Source organism: Moschus berezovskii, chromosome 5 (assembly GCF_049115385.1).
Source record: "Moschus berezovskii isolate FMDL1 chromosome 5, NW_MosBer_1.0, whole genome shotgun sequence".
Classification (NCBI taxonomy): Eukaryota; Metazoa; Chordata; class Mammalia; order Artiodactyla; family Moschidae; genus Moschus; species Moschus berezovskii.
In genome coordinates this window covers 106,025,519-106,042,217 of record NC_142464.1, presented here as the reverse complement: position 1 = coordinate 106,042,217, position 16,699 = coordinate 106,025,519, and positions in this window count along the sequence as shown.

The following is a 16,699-nucleotide window of genomic DNA, read 5'->3' as shown; positions in this document are numbered from 1 at the left end:
TTGGCAGGTGGATTCTTTACCACTAGGGCCCACCCGGGAAGCCCATGTTAAGGATGACGGCACTCATTTTGAACTTATCTTGTCAATGCCTGCTGAGCTGCCAGTGTGAGTTTTATGCCATGTTGGAACCTGGACTGAACGTAACTGCAGTATTTTGTGTGTTAAAACCGTAGTGAAGACTGAAAGTAAGAATATAAGATACTTTGTGGGAATATAGCTTTCGCTGGTCTTCTCTCACACTCTGACTCTGAGAAGAAATACTGGATATGGGAGGGGCTTAATGAGTCTGGGATAGACCCTGTTATTGAAGTTGGGGTAACCAATGGTTCCAGTTTTTAGCACTGAAAGTCCTGGCTCCAGGAAACTGTTCACTTTTGGGCACAGTGGCATGGTTCAGTTCAGTTTGGTTCAGTCACTCAGTCATGTCTGACTCTTTGCAACGCCATGGACTGCAGCATGCCAGGCCTCCTTGTCCGTCACGAACTTCCGGAGCTTGCTTAAATTCGTATCCATTGAGTCTGTGATGCCATCCAACTATCTCATCCTCTATCATCCCCTTCTCCTCCTGCCTTCAATCTTTCCCAGCGTCAGAGTCTTTTCTAATGAGTTGGCTCTTCTCATCAGGTAGCCAAAGTATTGGAGCTTCAGCTTCAGCATCAGTCCTTCCAGTGAATATTCAGGACTGATCTCCTTTAGGATGGACTGGTTGGATCTCCTTGCAGTCCAAGGGGCTCTCAAGAGTCTTCTCCAACACCACAGTTCAAAAGCATCAATTCTTTGGTGCTCAGCTTTCTTCACCGTCTAACTCTCACATCCATACATGACTACTGGAAAAACCATAGCTTTGACTAGATGGACCTTTGTCGGCAAAGTAATGTCTCTGTTTTTTAATATGCTGTCTAGATTGGTCATAGCTTTTCTTCCAAGGAGCAAGCGTCTTTTAATATCATAACTGCAGCACAGAGACCTAGGTTTGATCCTTGAGTTGGGAAGATCCCCTGGAGGAAGGTATAGCAACCCATTTCAGTATTCTAGCCTGGAGAATCTGCGTGGACAGAGGAGCCTGGCAGGCTACAGTCCATAGAGTTGCAAAGAATCAGACATGACTGAGTGAAAGCGATCTTGATCTAGGTTTGTCATAGCTTTTCTTCCAAGTAGCAAGTGTCTTTTAATATCATGGCTGCAGTCACCATCTGCAGTGATTTTGGAACCCAAGAAAATAGAGTCTCTCACTGTTTCCATTGTTTCCCCCATTTATTTGCCGTGAAGTGATGGGACCTGATGCCATGATCTTCGTTTTTTGAATGTTGAGTTTTAAGCCAGCTTTTTCACTAGAATGGTTGATCATACTGCATTTGAACATCAGATGGAAGCTGTGTCATAACATGACCATAAGGTGACTTGGACTTTAGGACCGCAATTTCCAGTAAGGTAACCTTAAATATGGGCTTCCCAGGTGGCTCAGTGGTAGAAAATCTACCTGCCAATGCAGGAGATGCAGATTCCATTTCTGGGTTGGGAAGATCCCTTGAAGTAGGAAATGGCAACCCACTCCAGTATTCTTGCCTGGAAAATCTATGGATAGAGGAGTTTGGTGGTCTGCAGTCCATGGGATCTCAGAATCAGACACAACTGAGCAACTGAGCATGCATGCAACCTTAAACACAACATTTTTCTTGGCAGGAAATTTATACCTGTTTATTAGCTTAAGTAAAGATGGTTTGTTATAAGGAGTCTTGTAGAAATAAAGAAAAATTGAGCAACTAGGGTCCTGAAAAGGTAAGACAGGTGGCTCTGAGGACCTCAGCAGCTTATGTTCAAGGATTTTAATGTAGCATTCTGCCATTAATGAGATTCCCTGGTGGCTCAGACAGTAAGTAAAGAATCTGCCTGCCATTCAGGGGACCCAGGTTCAATCCCTGGATCAGGAAGATTCCCTGGAGAAGGGAATGGCTACTCACCCCAGTCTTCTTGCCTGGAGAATTCCATGGAGAGAGGAGCCTCATAGGCCCCAGTCCATGGGGTCTCAAAGAGTTGGACATAACTGAGTAAGCAACACTTTTACTTTCATCCTGTCATTAATATGTGCTGGTTCCCAACTCCCTTAAGCTCTATGCCCCTTAGTTCAAATTTTTGATAACAAGAATTTTAGTGACTTACATGTGCCTCGGAGTTGATTCCTCTTTGGTCTAATGTCTGAACAATTCTATTTAACTGTTGCCCAGGGTCTGAATACTGATCGTTGCAACTGACTGGCGAGCACCTACCACCCCAGCTGATCATGGTAATTCTGATCCCTTTACCTGTGATTGGTTTGGGAATGGATATGTTACCCAGTTCTCATCAATGAGACCCGAGGGGAATCTTCTGGAGGGCTTTTGGGAAAGGTTCATAAATCCTCAGAATGAGACACATGTCCTCTGCATACTGTCCTGTCTACTTGTATTGTCTAGAACTATGGAAACTGTCTTGCTAGCAGTCTGAGGGTGAAGACTGCACAAGAAGGGCAGAGTAGAGAGGATGAAAAATCTTGAGGCTTTTATGAAATCTTTGAGTCAGTCAGTCAACCCAGACTGTGCCCTACTGCTGAACTTCTAGAAATTGGAGAGTTAAAAAAATTCTTTCCTTGTTTAGGAAACATGTGATGTACCCTGTATCCTAGGTTGTATAATGCATCCTAGGATAATTATAATGTATCATCATCATCATCTCACAAACACCAATTGGCTGGTGGGAGCTGGTAGAACTGCTCCTGTGAGTGGGATATATTCTTTACGAAAGCTTAAGAAGAAAGAGCTCCAAAATCACTGCAGATACTGATTGCAGTCATGAAATTAAAAGACGCTTGCTCCTTGGAAGGAAAGTTATGACCAACCTTGATAGTATATTAAAAAGCAGAGACATTACTTTGCCAACCAAGGTCCGTCTAGTCAAGGCAATGGTTTTTCCCGTGGTCATGTATGGATGTGAGAGTTGGACTGTGAAGAAAGCTGATCGCCGAAGAATCGATGCTTTTGAACTGTGGTGCTGGAGAAGACTCTTGAGAGTCCCTTATACTGCAAGGAGATCCAACCAGTCCATTCTAAAGGAGATCAATCCTGGGTGTTCATTGGAAGGACTGATGCTAAAGCTGAAACTGCAATACTTTGGCCACCTCATGCGACGAGTTGACTCACTGGAAAAGACTCTGATGCTGGGAAAGGTTGGGGGCGGGAGGAGAAGGGGACGACGGAGAATGAGATGGCTGGATGGCATCACCGACTCTGTGGACATGAGTTTGAGTGAACTCCGGGAGTTGGTGATGGACAGGGAGGCCTGGCGTGCTGTGATTCATGGGGTCGCGGAGAGTCGGACACGACTGAGCGACTGAACTGAACTGAACTGAACTGAACTGAAGAAGAAAGAGAATGAAGAGCATCACTTCTACACAAGTAAACCAGAGATTTGCTGCAGTTCTTCATTTGAACCTCTGCCTTAATGACTTGAATCCTCTTTTGAGTGTGCTGATTACACGTCTCCTCTCTCTTTAAAGAGAATATGAGATAAAAGATCCTACATCCTTTTACTTACAAATGCAGTTGCTCTAATCACAACCTAGGAAGGGTTCCCCTAAGCAATGGGCCCTGCTGTCTATTGCTTGCCAGGAGGAAGCGCCTCACAAAGAGAGTCATCACAATAGGTTAGACATCTTCTAATGTTAACTGGATTATAATGAGCTCTGTTCAGGGAAGCATCTTATCTGATTACCCAGGATACGTCTTGTAAGCAGTTCATTTTACAATATGTACAAGGAAGTTTCATTGCTAAAGGGTAAATGTTTTACAGGTGCTTTACATATGTGTGAAAGTGTTACTTGCTCAGTTGTGTCCAACTCTTTTGTGACCCCATGGACTGTAACTCACCTGGCTCCTCTGTCCACGGAATTCTCCAGGCAAGAACACTGGTGTGGGTTGCCATTCCCTTCTCCAGGGGATCTTCCTGACCCAGGGATCAAACCCGGGTTTCCCACATGGCAGGCTGATTCATTACTGTCTGAACTGCCAGGCAAGCCGTGTGTGTGTGTGTTATATTTTTAATGATCAAGCTAGACATTTTATAATATCAAAATTTGTAATTATCCAGGCTTAACATCCTGCCATGTTTGTGTCCTTGAACTCTAGATGTCATGATTTTTGATTCACCTGTGAGATAGACTGGGAGAATCTTGGTAAGACAGAAGCTTCATGGGAAGGAGGGTATGTTTTCCAGGCCACCCATGGGCATATCTTAGAATAATCTGACTGGCTGTTAAAGCATGTGATCAGAGTTGGCTTCACAGGTGTGATTGTATACAATTACACAGGGCCTCCTCTTCCGGAGGACCTTGTACTTAGCTGACTGTTCTGCTTTAGCCATCTTGAAAAACTTAATGCCTTTGAACAAGGAGCTCTACAGTTCTATTTTGTGTGGGTTCCTGCATATGATTCCTTACTCATCTGGATCTGGCAGCACTAAATACTTACATTCTTAGTTCTGTCAGAGAATAGAATTTTGTACACACGGCCCTTCGGTCAGTTCAGTTCAGTTTAGTCGCTCAGTCATGTCAGACTTTGCGACCCCATGAATCGCAGCACGCCAGGCTTCACTGTCCATCACTAACTCCCGGAGTTTACCCAAACTCATGTCCACCAAGTCGGTGATGCCATCCAGCCATCTCATTCTCTGTCGTCCCCTTCTCCTCCTGCCTCCAATTCCTTCCAGCATCAGAGTCCTAGTTCTTATCAAAACTCATAAAACATTTGTGGGGTTTGGCTGAAGGCTGTGTGGCCTTTCTGCTCCTCTGAACATGCTAAAATCAATTTCTGGATTAACCCACTGTTTTCAGTGCCTGGAACTCATGATTTTCTGCTCTTACTGCCCACCTCGGCCCCCATTGCTTTACTGAATTGCTCTTTGGTGGCAGGCCTTCCTGTTGCAGGATGTCTAAAAAAGTCTGTATCACACTCATCATTGTTTTTACTGGAAAGATAGTGTTGAGAATGTTGTCTTTAACAATATGCACCATCCTTTGCTGGGTCTTCGTTGCTACATGGATTTTCTCCAGTTGTGGGGAGGGGGGGCTACTCCTCAGGTATGGTGCATGGACTTCTCATTGTAGTGGCTTTTCTTGTTGTAGAGAACAAGTTCTAGGGTGCATAGGCTTAAGTAGTTGCAGCCCTTGGGGTCAGTAGTTGCAGCCCCTCGGCTCTGGAGCACAGACTCAATAGCCGTGGTTGCTCTGTGACATGTGGAATCTTCCTGGACCAGGGATCAAACCCATGTACCCTGCATTGGCAGGTGGATTCTTTACCACAGAGCCACCAGGGAAGCCGTGCACTATCCTTACTGTGGGGATCCATGAAAGATATTTTTATTTGTTCTCAGTACCAGGAATGCTTTTCCTGACTTGTTTACCTAGTTTATCTCTTGGATATAGAATCATATCCAAGATACGCATTTTCCTGTTTGTCGTGGTTGCTAGAATGCTTAGGAAAAAAGTGACTAAGGACTAAAGGCACAAACTTCATAGTTTGTGATTTGTTTATTGACTTCCTTCTTGCTTTCATTTTCCCTCTGCATTCATTTTTTCACTCACTTCAATTTAAAAACAAATAGCAATCTCTTTTTGTCCTAGCAGGTGCTATAGTATCAGTTCAGTTCAGTTCAGTCGCTCAGTCGTGTCCGACTCTTTGCGACCCCATGAATCACAGCACGCCAGGCCTCCCTGTCCATCACCAACTCTCGGAGTTCACTCAAATTCACGTCCATCGAGTCGGTGATGCCATCCAGCCATCTCATTCTCTGTCGTCCCCTTCTCCTCCCGCCCCCAATCCCTCCTAGCATCAGACTCTTTTCCAGTGAGTCAACTCTGCATGAGGTGGCCAAAGTATTGGAGTTTCAGCTTTAGCATCAGTCCTTCCAATGAACACCCAGGATTGATCTCCTCTAGAATGGACTGGTTTGATCTCCTTGCAGTCCAAGGGACTCTCAAGAGTCTTCTCCAGCATAAGTGGCCTTAAATTCTTCTAGAATATGTTGAATAATAACTGTATAACAAAAGTTATGTCTTGTATATACTGTGTTTCCACCTGGGAACATATAAAGGAAACATTTTTAAAGAGTGGCAAGATTTGAGTGAAGAACAGTGAGAGTTTTTACTGTATAGGGATACAAAGAAATTTTAGAATGTTATTGCAAGAAATGACAAGGAAAATGTTTGGTAATAGTAAAATGTGATTTGAAATAGATTCTCTCCCTAAAAATCAATTGCGTTTGAGTTTTATTTCATGGTGACTCTTGAAAAAAAATCCCCATTTCTTTGTGCTTTATTGCCATCTCTGAAGAGTGGATAATAACCTACCATATGTTTATACATATCCAGGAATGGTGTTTAATATTACCATAATTAAAAGAAAAAGGAATTGTTTTTAAATAGATACTTTTGTTAAGTACAAAGAATTTATTATAGCTGATCTGTAAAAAAAAAATCAGTGCTGCTGCTTCAAGTTGTTTTGTAAAGGATGAAAGATTGCTTACACTGGAAATAAAATAAGTTTCAGTTCAGTTCAGTTCAGTTCAGTCGCTCAGTCGTGTCCGACTCTCCGCGACCCCATGAACCACAGCACGCCAGGCCTCCCTGTCCATCTGTTTAGAAAGAAATAAATGAAATTATAATATGTATCTTTGTTTTCTGATTTCAAAACTTAGATTGTCATGTTTCCTCATGACATTTTTGATCCAGTAATTAATTCAGTATTCATTCACAAGTGTTTTTTGAGGACCTATAAAGTACCAGGTTTTGTTCTAAGTGATAGGAGTATATCAGTGAGCAAAAAGCACCCCAGCTTATGGTTCTCATAGCTAATGATTTCCCCCAAATCATCTCTATCGACTGTTTGAGTTTATATCCTTTCCACTGCTGTATTTTATTTTGTTTTGGTATGTTGAAATCAACTTTGCCTCTCAATGTTCTGGGCTTTTCTTCTCTTTCTTTTTTTACTGATCAAATGCCTGGAAGCTTCACTTGATTTGCTAGTGAGCCACATATTTTACTGCTTACGGGGGTTATGTGATGTGCTTGATTTGGGCTAATTTACATATTTTCCTGATTAAGCTACATATTAGCCTTTTGACCTTTGCACTTCTTCAAAGGTAGAGAATAATTAGCCTGCACAATTTGATAGAAAGAATTCACATCTGTTAAATCTTTTTTTTTTTTCGCCTCAATTAACAGACACTTATGATAATATATAGATTTTCTTCCAGGCTAAATAACGAAGAAGCTATTTTCATTCTGTCATGAATGGCACCATTGAACATTGTCCATATTTTTTTAAAAAAACAAAAGCTATGCCACTTCTTGTTCAAACCAAGTAGGAAAAAAAATCAGGCATTTGTCAATGGAAGACAGCAGTTTCTTTTTTTAGTTAATTTTTTGGAGTATAGCTGCATTGTGGTAGTTTCTACTGTATAGCAAATTGAATCAGCCATATGTATACGTATATATCCCCTCTTTTTTAGATTTCCTTCCCATTTGGGTACTACAGAGAATTAATTAGAGTTCCCTGTGCCATATAGTAGGTTCTCATTAGTTATCAGTTTTATTTTTTAAATTAATTTTTATTGAGTTTTGCTCGTGGCTCAGCTGGTGAAGAATCCACTTGCAATGCAGAAGACCTGGATTTGATCCCTGGGTTGGGAAGATCCCCTGGAGAAGGGAAAGGCTACCCACTCCAGTATCCTGGCCTGGAGAATTCCATGGAAGTCCACGGGTATAGCTGTTTTACACTCTTGTGTTGATTCCTTAGCCCTGAAAACTTATTAGCTATGCGACATAGAAGGAAACGAAAAGAGTGATGCTATTTGCAAAAACATATGAGTCTGCAGTTGGCACGCAAATGAATATGTACTACAGGATCTAGTTAGATGAGGATTTGAAATTTCTTTTCTGGAAGGAATACCTTTCAACTCTTCAACTCACTTTTCTGACTAGATGGAGAAAAGCTACCTCAGAATAGCTTTGTCCTGAGGATAATTGTCCTGGAGGAAAGAAATAATAGGACTCTTTGGGAAGGCTTAATAGAGGATAGGAAACTTGACGCTATGATCCTGACTTCTTGAGGCATGCTGATATTAGCAGCTCGCTGGTGGATTATGATGGCTCTAGGGTGTCACGCACCCTTCCTAGCCCAGGGGAAACTCATCAGGAAGAAAAGAGGAGTGTCAGCTTTTCAGTGCAGCTCACATCAGTACTTTCAGGTCCAGGTGAAGTGCTGCTTTGACTCAAAGGTTTCCTCTCCCCACCTTAGCATTGCTTTAGACACATGGCCTCGCTGTGTTACCGCAGCTAAAGAACAAAGACCTTGCAAGTCCGGGGATTAACCTTGAGGGAACAGAATCTCCTTTCCTTCATAAACCAGCTGGGCCTCTGCAAGCTTCTGAGTCAGCAGTGGAGCCACAACAAATTGGGCAAAGCCCTTTGAGCCTGTGTGAAGTTTTGGTAGCAATCTTGTGTGGTGGCCCCAAGAGCAGCGTCCACTTGGAAATGAAAGTTGCTTTTCAGAGGACTGAGCAGACATCTCAGTTTTCTCAGTGCAGAGCTTTGAAATAAGGATTTTTAGTAAACTTCTAAGTGAAAGTCAAAGTGTTAGTTACTCAGTCATGTCCAAATCTTTGCAATCCTGTGGACGGTAGGGTCTTCTGTTCATGGGATTCTCCAAGCAAGAATACTAGAGTGGGTAGGCTATCCCTTCTCCATCGGATCTTCCCAACCCAGGGATTCCACAAGGGTCTCCTGCATCGCAGGCAGAGCCTTTATCATCTGAGCCACCAGGGAAGCCCCAAACTTCCAAGGCCCTTGAACAGATCAGCAGGGAAGGAGAAACCTGTATAAGGGGGAAACTTCCTGCTCATTTGTCCTGCTGGTGGTGGTAGCTAGAGATGGGTGCTTTTAAATTTGAAAAAATATAAAAGAAACGAAGTGGGATCATCTCATTACATTCACCATCCATATCAAGATGTTTGCAAGGAATTGACTGGGACTGATTTTCTAAAGCAACTAAGGAGGGACTTACCTGGGGGTCCAGTGGTTAAGAATCTGCCTGCCAATGCAGGGGACATAGGTTCAGTCCCTGGTCCAGGAGGATCCCACATTGCATGCATCAACTAAGCCCATGTACAACGGCTTCTGAGCCTGTGCTCTAGAGCCCATGCTTCAAAATAAGAGAAGCCACTGCAATGAGAAGCCCATGTAGGGCAATGCAGAGTAGCAACCACTCTCCACAACTAGAGAAAGCCTGCATGCAGCAACAAAGACCCAGCGTGACCATAAGTAATAAATAAAGCAAAAGGATAGTTGTGGACACTTTAATAAGGAACATTTCAGGGAAGTAGGACTTGTAGATCCCTGGGTGAAAGAAGTACTTGGGTCTTTCCAGTAGTTACTGTGAGTGGTATCATTTGAAATTAAAGTGTTCCCATTAAAACTCGTCAACCACTTGTAAAAGAATGAAACGAGAACACTTTCTAACACCATACACAAAAATAAACTCAAAATGGATTAAAGATCTAAACATACGACTAGAAACTATCAAACTCCTAGAGGAAAACATAGGCAAAACACTCTCTGACATAAATCACAGCAGGATCCTCTATGACCCACCTCCTAGAGTAATGGAAATAAAAGCAAAAATAAACAAATGGGACCTAATTAAACTTAAAAGCTTTTGCACAATGAAGGAAACTATAAGCAAGGTGAAAAGACAGCCTTCAGAATGGCAGAAAATAATAGCAAACGAAGCAACTGACAAAGAATTAATCTCAAAAATATACAAGCAACTCCTGCAGCTCAATTCCAGAAAAATAAATGACCCAATCAAAAAATGGGCCAAAGAACTAACCAGACATTTCTCCAAAGAAGACATACAGATAGCTAACAAACACATGAAAAGATGCTCACCATCACTCATTATCAGAGAAATGCAGATCAAAACCACAATGAGGTACCATCTCACGCCGGTCAGAATGGCTGCTATCAAAAAGTCTACAAACAATAAATGCTGAAGAGGGTGCAGAGAAAAGGGAACCCTCTTACACTGTTGGTGGGAATGCAAACTAGTACAGCCACTATGGAGAACAGTGTGGAGATTGCTTAAAAAACTGCAAATAGAACTGCCATATGACCCAGGAATCCCACTGTTGGGCATACACGCTGAGGAAACCAGAATTGAAAGAGACATGTGTACCCCAATGTTCACTGCAGCACCATTTACAATAGCGAGGACATGGAAGCAACCTAGATGTCCATCTGCAGACGAATGGATAAGAGAGCTTTGGTACATATACACAATGGAATATTACTCAGCCATTAAAAAGAATACATTTGAATCAGTTCTAATGAGGTGGATGAAACTGCAACCTATTATACAGAGTGAAGTAAGCCAGAAAGAAAAACACCAATACAGTATACTAACGCATATATATGGAATTTAGAAAGATGCAAATGATAGCCCTGTATACGAGACAGCAAAAGAGACACGGATGTATAGAACGGTCTTTTGGACTCTGTGGGAGAAGGTGAGGGTGGGATGATTTGAGAGAATAGCATTGAAACATGTATATTATTATATGTGAAACAGATTGCCAGTCCAAGTTCAATGCATGAGACAGGGTGCTCAGGGCTGGTACACTGGGATGACCCTGAGGGATGGGATGGGGAGGGAGGTGGGAGCAGGGTTCAGGATGGGGAACACATGTATACCCATGGCTGATTTGTGTCAATGTATGACAAAACCACTACAATATTGTAAAGTAATTAGCCTCCATTAAAATAAATAAACTTTAAAAATAAAATTAATTTAAAAAAATGTGTTCCCATTTAAGTCTGTCTACGAACTTTTGAGGTGGCCTCTTATTATTAGAGAAGGTCTATGCATAGTTTTGAAGCCAAGACTAGTCTGTGATTTTATAGTTTCTCATGAGCCAGGGTAAGGAGTGAAGTTTGTCTCTTTTCAAAAACTACCTCAAACCTCTTCAGTCTATGAGACTTTTCCTCTCTACACATGGACATAATTTTGTTAGGATCTGGGAAGGACTTTATTTGGTTCTCATTGTGGGGCTTTGGTATGGAGCTTTTTTTTTTTTTCCTCCTCTCAACACTTCAGTGGACATGGTCATCTTTTTTTTTTTTTTCTGTGTTGAAACTGTAATGCCAAATGAAAGTGAAAGTCGCTCAGTCATGTACGACTCTGCAGCCCCATCAACTATACAGTCCGTGGAATTCTCCAGGCCAGAATACTGCAGTGGGTAGCTGTTCCCATCTCCAGGGGATCTTCCCAATCCAGGGATTGACCCCAGGTCTCTGATTGAAGGCGGATTCTTTACCAGCTGAGCCACAAGGGAAGCCCAAGAATACTGGAGTGAGTATCCTATCCCTTCTCTGGCGGATCTTCCTGACCCAGGAATCAAACCGGGGTCTCCTGCATTGTAGGCAGATTCTTTATCAGCTGAGCTACCAGGGAAGCCCGTGGGTCCCAGCAAGACTCCCTGGAGGCTTATTGCATAGTAGTGGTTCATCAGAATGTGAATAACGGTTTCTCTCAGGTCTAAAGTGTGTTCTGGAATATGTTTCTCTTGTCCACTTTAGGAACTATGTACAGTATTTTAACTGTTCAGTGTTTAGTGACCATGAAAAGCTATGGCAGGAATAATAGGTCTGACATTGCCTTACGCAGTATCTAGCACATAACGGGTACACAATAAATACTTGTTGAAAAAGTAAAGGAAAAACTGCTTCTTAAGAAAATATTCCATTGCCTCCTCCAGGGGATCGTCCCAGTCCAGGAATCGAATCTGCATCTCCTGTGTCTCCTGCATTGGCAGGCAGGTTCTGTGGTACATATATACGATAGAAGATTACTCAGCCATAGAAAAGAACAAAATAATGCCTTCTCCAGAAACATGGATAGACCTAGAGAGTATTATACCAAGTGAAGTAAGTCAGACAGAGAAGGAGAAATATCTGTGGCATCCCTTATATATGGACTCTAAGAAGAAATGATACAAATAAACTTACTTACAAAACAGAAAGAGACTCACAGATTCGGAGAACAAGCTTATGGTTGCTGGGGTGGGTAAGGGAAGGTTGGGGAAGGGATAGTTAGGGAGTTTGGGATGCCTGTGTACACACTGGTTGGTTGCAAGGAGATCCAACCAGTCTATGTTAAAGGAAACCAGTGCTGAATATTCATTGGAAGGACTGATGCTGAAGCTGAAACTCCAATACTTTGGCCACCAGATATGAAGAACTGACTCACGAGAAAAGACCCTGACGATGGGAAAGATTGAAGGCAGGAGAAGGGGACAACAGAGGATGAGATGGTTGGATGGCATCACTGACTCGATGGACATGAGTTTGAATAATCTCTGGAAGTTGGTGATAGTCAGGGAAGCCTGGCTTGCTGCAGTCCATGGAATCGCAAAGAGTCAGACACGACTGAGCGACTGAACTGACTGATTGACTGACTGTGTACACACTGCTGTATTTAAAATGGATAACCAACAAGGACCTGCTGTATAGTACAACTGTCTAGTGAAACTCTGCTCAATGGTATGTGTTAGCCTGGATGGGTGGGGAGTTTTGGGGACAATGGGTACTTGTATGTGTAAGGCTGAATCCCTTAGCTGTTCACCTGAAATTATCACACCATTGTTTGCTAATCAGCTATACCCCAATACAAAATAAATAGTTTTAAGAACCACAAAGAAAACCCCAAATATGAGCTATTTGAAAAGGAAGGGATAATGATAAGTCACTGTCTTTCTTTTCTTTTGGGAAAGAAAGGAATAATGATAAGTCACTGTCATGTTTGCTGACTTACAGAGTCTGCACAAAATCCCAAAAAATAACTATGCACGAGAATCCTAATTAGTGATACTTGTAAAAAGCACATGGTCTTTTTGCATCCCTGCTGTCTCATTGGTGGCAAGGTAAGCCAACCTAATCACAGTTGTTGCTCTGGAAAATGGATTTACTCCTTCAAATTTCTAGTCAACTTCAAGGTTCTTAAACAAGTCAGGGAGGAGCAGAAACCTGAAACTTAAATTGTACTTTCTAAAACCCCTAATATGGAGGATTAATGTAAATTATCTGAGTAAAGCCCTAAGAAGCCAAATCACCCTTCACACATTACTCATTTTACCCCTTTATGACATATAAGAGGATAGAAAGAGGATTTCTCTGGGTAGTCATTAATTATGAGAACAGTAACTTTGCTTTAAAAATAGTGATGTTGAGTCACAGGTAACAGGAATATACAGGCACTCAGGGCCTTCAAAGCAAGTTTCAACTCTCTTGTATTATAACCTTCTCTGTATTAAAAAAGGTATGGCTAAACTTTTCCCTTAAACTGGAAGCTTCACCCTGAATGAAAGAAATCCAACTCAGGCAGTGATTCAAAACCACCAGTTGGTAGACCAGCTGCATTAGTATGAATGAAAAACTTGCCAAAATATTGATTTTAGGGCCACACTCTTGAAACTATGATTCAGTAGAGCTTGGTGAGCTCCAGCTCTGTGTGCACATTGAAAGGTTTTTTATTTCAGGTTGTAGAATGAATTAGATGATTAGAGAAATCTTTGCTGATAATTCATTTAAAAATGAACAGTAAAATAGTTAAAATTAAAGCTATTTACGTATTGCTCTATTTTTTTTTTTTAGGTAATTAATTAATTTTTTTATTGGAGGCAAATTATTTTACAATATTATATTGGTTGGTTTTGCCATACATTGATATGAATTTGCCCCAGGTTTACATAAAAAGAGTGACAGAGAAAATGAAAGACACGGTGGACTTCACATCTTTAGTGTTGTGAGGAAATAAACACAAACACATTTCATAAGTAGTTGAGTTACCAGCAGAATAATGGAATTCATTTGGTTGAAGCGTGATAAGGAAGCTTGACCTCATAGAATTAAAGTGAATGTGTTAGTCACTCAGTCGAGTCTCTGACTCTTTTGCAACCCTATGGACTGTAGCCTGCCAGGCTCCTCTGTCCATGAAATTCTCCAGGCAAGAATACTGGAGTGGGTAGCCATTCCCTTCTTCAGGGAATCTTCCCAACCCAGGGATTGAACCCAGGTCTCCCACATTGCAGGTGGATTCTTTACCATCTGACCCACCAAGGAAGCCCCCATGGAATTAAGCAAAGTGCCAAATCTGGTATGACCCAGAGGCTTTGTTAATTGCTGGTGTCTGACAGCCTGAGTTTTAATTGTCCACCTGTGAGCTGAAGGAGGAACCAAAGCCTAGGGTCCCAAGCAGATTGGAAGTCAGATCAGAGTTTGCACATAAACCCAGAACACTCCGAAGATAGTGTGCTCAGGGTGTGCCAGAAAATTGTCTGCCCTCATGCGACAAGTTGACTCGCTGGAAAAGACCCTGATGCTGGGAAGGATTGGGGGCGGGAGGAGAAGGGGACGACAGAGAATGAGATGGCTGGATGGCATCACCGACTCGATGGACATGAGTTTGAGTGAACTCCGGGAGTTGGTGATGGACAGGGAGGCCTGGCGTGCTGTGATTCATGGGGTCGCAAAGAGTCGGACACGACTGAGCGACTGAACTGAACTGAGCTGAAGGTGATGCAGGTATGCACCTGTTTTAACTTCGGCTCTGGGTGAACAAACAGATAAAGAAAATGGCCTCCTCTGATAATCCCTGAGCACAAGCTCACACACACGTGGGGCTGTGGCTTGAATTCACACTATCTTGTAGGTGCCCAGTCACACCCAGCAGTATATTTACTGTGAAGTGGCCCTGCCTGGTGTAGCCTCCAGAGGGCAAGTGAAAGCCAGACAAACCCTCCCAGAAGCTGTGCACTTTAAACAGGGTCTCAGGAAATCCCACGGATAATATTCCAAGTCAAATGAACCCATAATTTTAAAAAATCCCTATCAGTTCAATTCAGTTCAGTCGCTCAGTCGTGTCCGATGCTTTGCAACCCCATGAATCACAGCACGCCAGGCCTCCCTGTCCATCACCAACTCCCGGAGTTATAGATACAAGGAAATAAGTGAGAAAATAGCAATAGTGAAGAACTACGGAGGCAGATAGGCAAACACTACAAGAATTGGAATGATCAGATATCAAGAAAACAGAGATTCGCTCAGTCATGTCTGACTCTTTGCAACCCCACTGTAGCCTGCCAGGCTCTTCGTCCGTGGAATTTTCCAGGCAAGAATAGTGAAATGGGTTGCCATTCCCTTCTCCAGAGGATCTTCCCAACCCAGGGATCGAATCTGGGCCTCCTGCATTGCAGGCAGATTTTTTATCATCTGAGCCACCAGGGAAGCCCAATCAAGAAGTAAGGTAGGCAATAAGAAATAGAAGGTATTCATTTTATGATCAAGAATAAGAAGATGCCCACTCGTCGTGCTCTGTGGCCTCCGCTGGGACAGAAATGAATCAATAGGCTGTGATTTATGTTGGTGTTTTTCTGACTTGTAAACAAATAAAAGAATGTGTCTGTATTAGTTTGCTTGGGCTGACATAACAAAGTACCACGGACTGGAGGGTTTAAAAACAAGTTTATTTCTTCACATTTCTAAAGGTCTGAAGTCCAGGATCAAGGTGTCAGCAGGGTTGGTTTCTTCTGAGGCCTCTCTCCTTGGCTTGCAGACAGACGGAGGTGGGAGAGTTAATCAGGGGGCAGCACACACAGGGCCTTTTAGGCAAAGATGAAAAAACTTAAGCTTTATTCGAGGTTTGGTGAGGAGTTGTTGAGGATTCAGGGCAAGAAAGAGAATGATCTGATTTCCTATTTGACATAATTACTCTGACTTCTCTGAGAAGACTATAGGAGGGAACAGAGAGGCAGGGGAGGGCAGTGTGTGAGTTCCAGTGAGAGAAGGGGGTTGTTTTGTTTAGGTGTCAGAAGTAGAGAGGAAGGACTTCCCTGGTGGTTCAGTGATTGGAGATCTGCCTGCCAGTTCGGGGGACATGGGTTCGATCCCTGGTATGGGAGGATCCCACATACTATGGGGCATCCAGGCCTATGTGCCAAAACTACTGAGCCCATGCACTGCAACTACTGAAATCCATGCACCCTAGAGCCTGTGCTCTGCAACAAGAGAAGCCATTGCAAAGAGAAGCCCATGCACTCAAGTAGATAGCACGCCCCGCCCCGGCCCCGCCTCCCTCCCTGCAACTGGAGAAAGCCCTCGTGGAGCAATGAAGACCCAGCACAGCCAAAAATAAATAAATGAATAATTTTTAAAAGAAAGTGTAGAGGAGAAAGATACATAAAGGGCTTAAATAAAGTTTTGGGGTTTTATTTTTTGTAGGTAAGGTGGACAGAGCTGGTAGATAGATTAGATATGGGGTCTGGGGGAAAAGGTAACCCTTTTGATTGGGCCTGAGCACAGGTAACATTCACAAGGGTGGGAAAGCCCAAGGAGAACAGAATTGGGAGGGAAGAGGGGTAATCAAGAGCTCTATTTTGGGCAAGTTTTTGAATGACTATTACGTATCCAGTTAGAGATGTTAAGATAGGATGGATGTGGTAGCTGAGATAAAAGCTTCAGAGTTATCTGCATATAGATGATTGTAACATTTCCTGCTGGATGTAATGGGAAACCTAAGTTCAGTGAGATTAAATGAGGATGACAAAGAAGAATGCTACC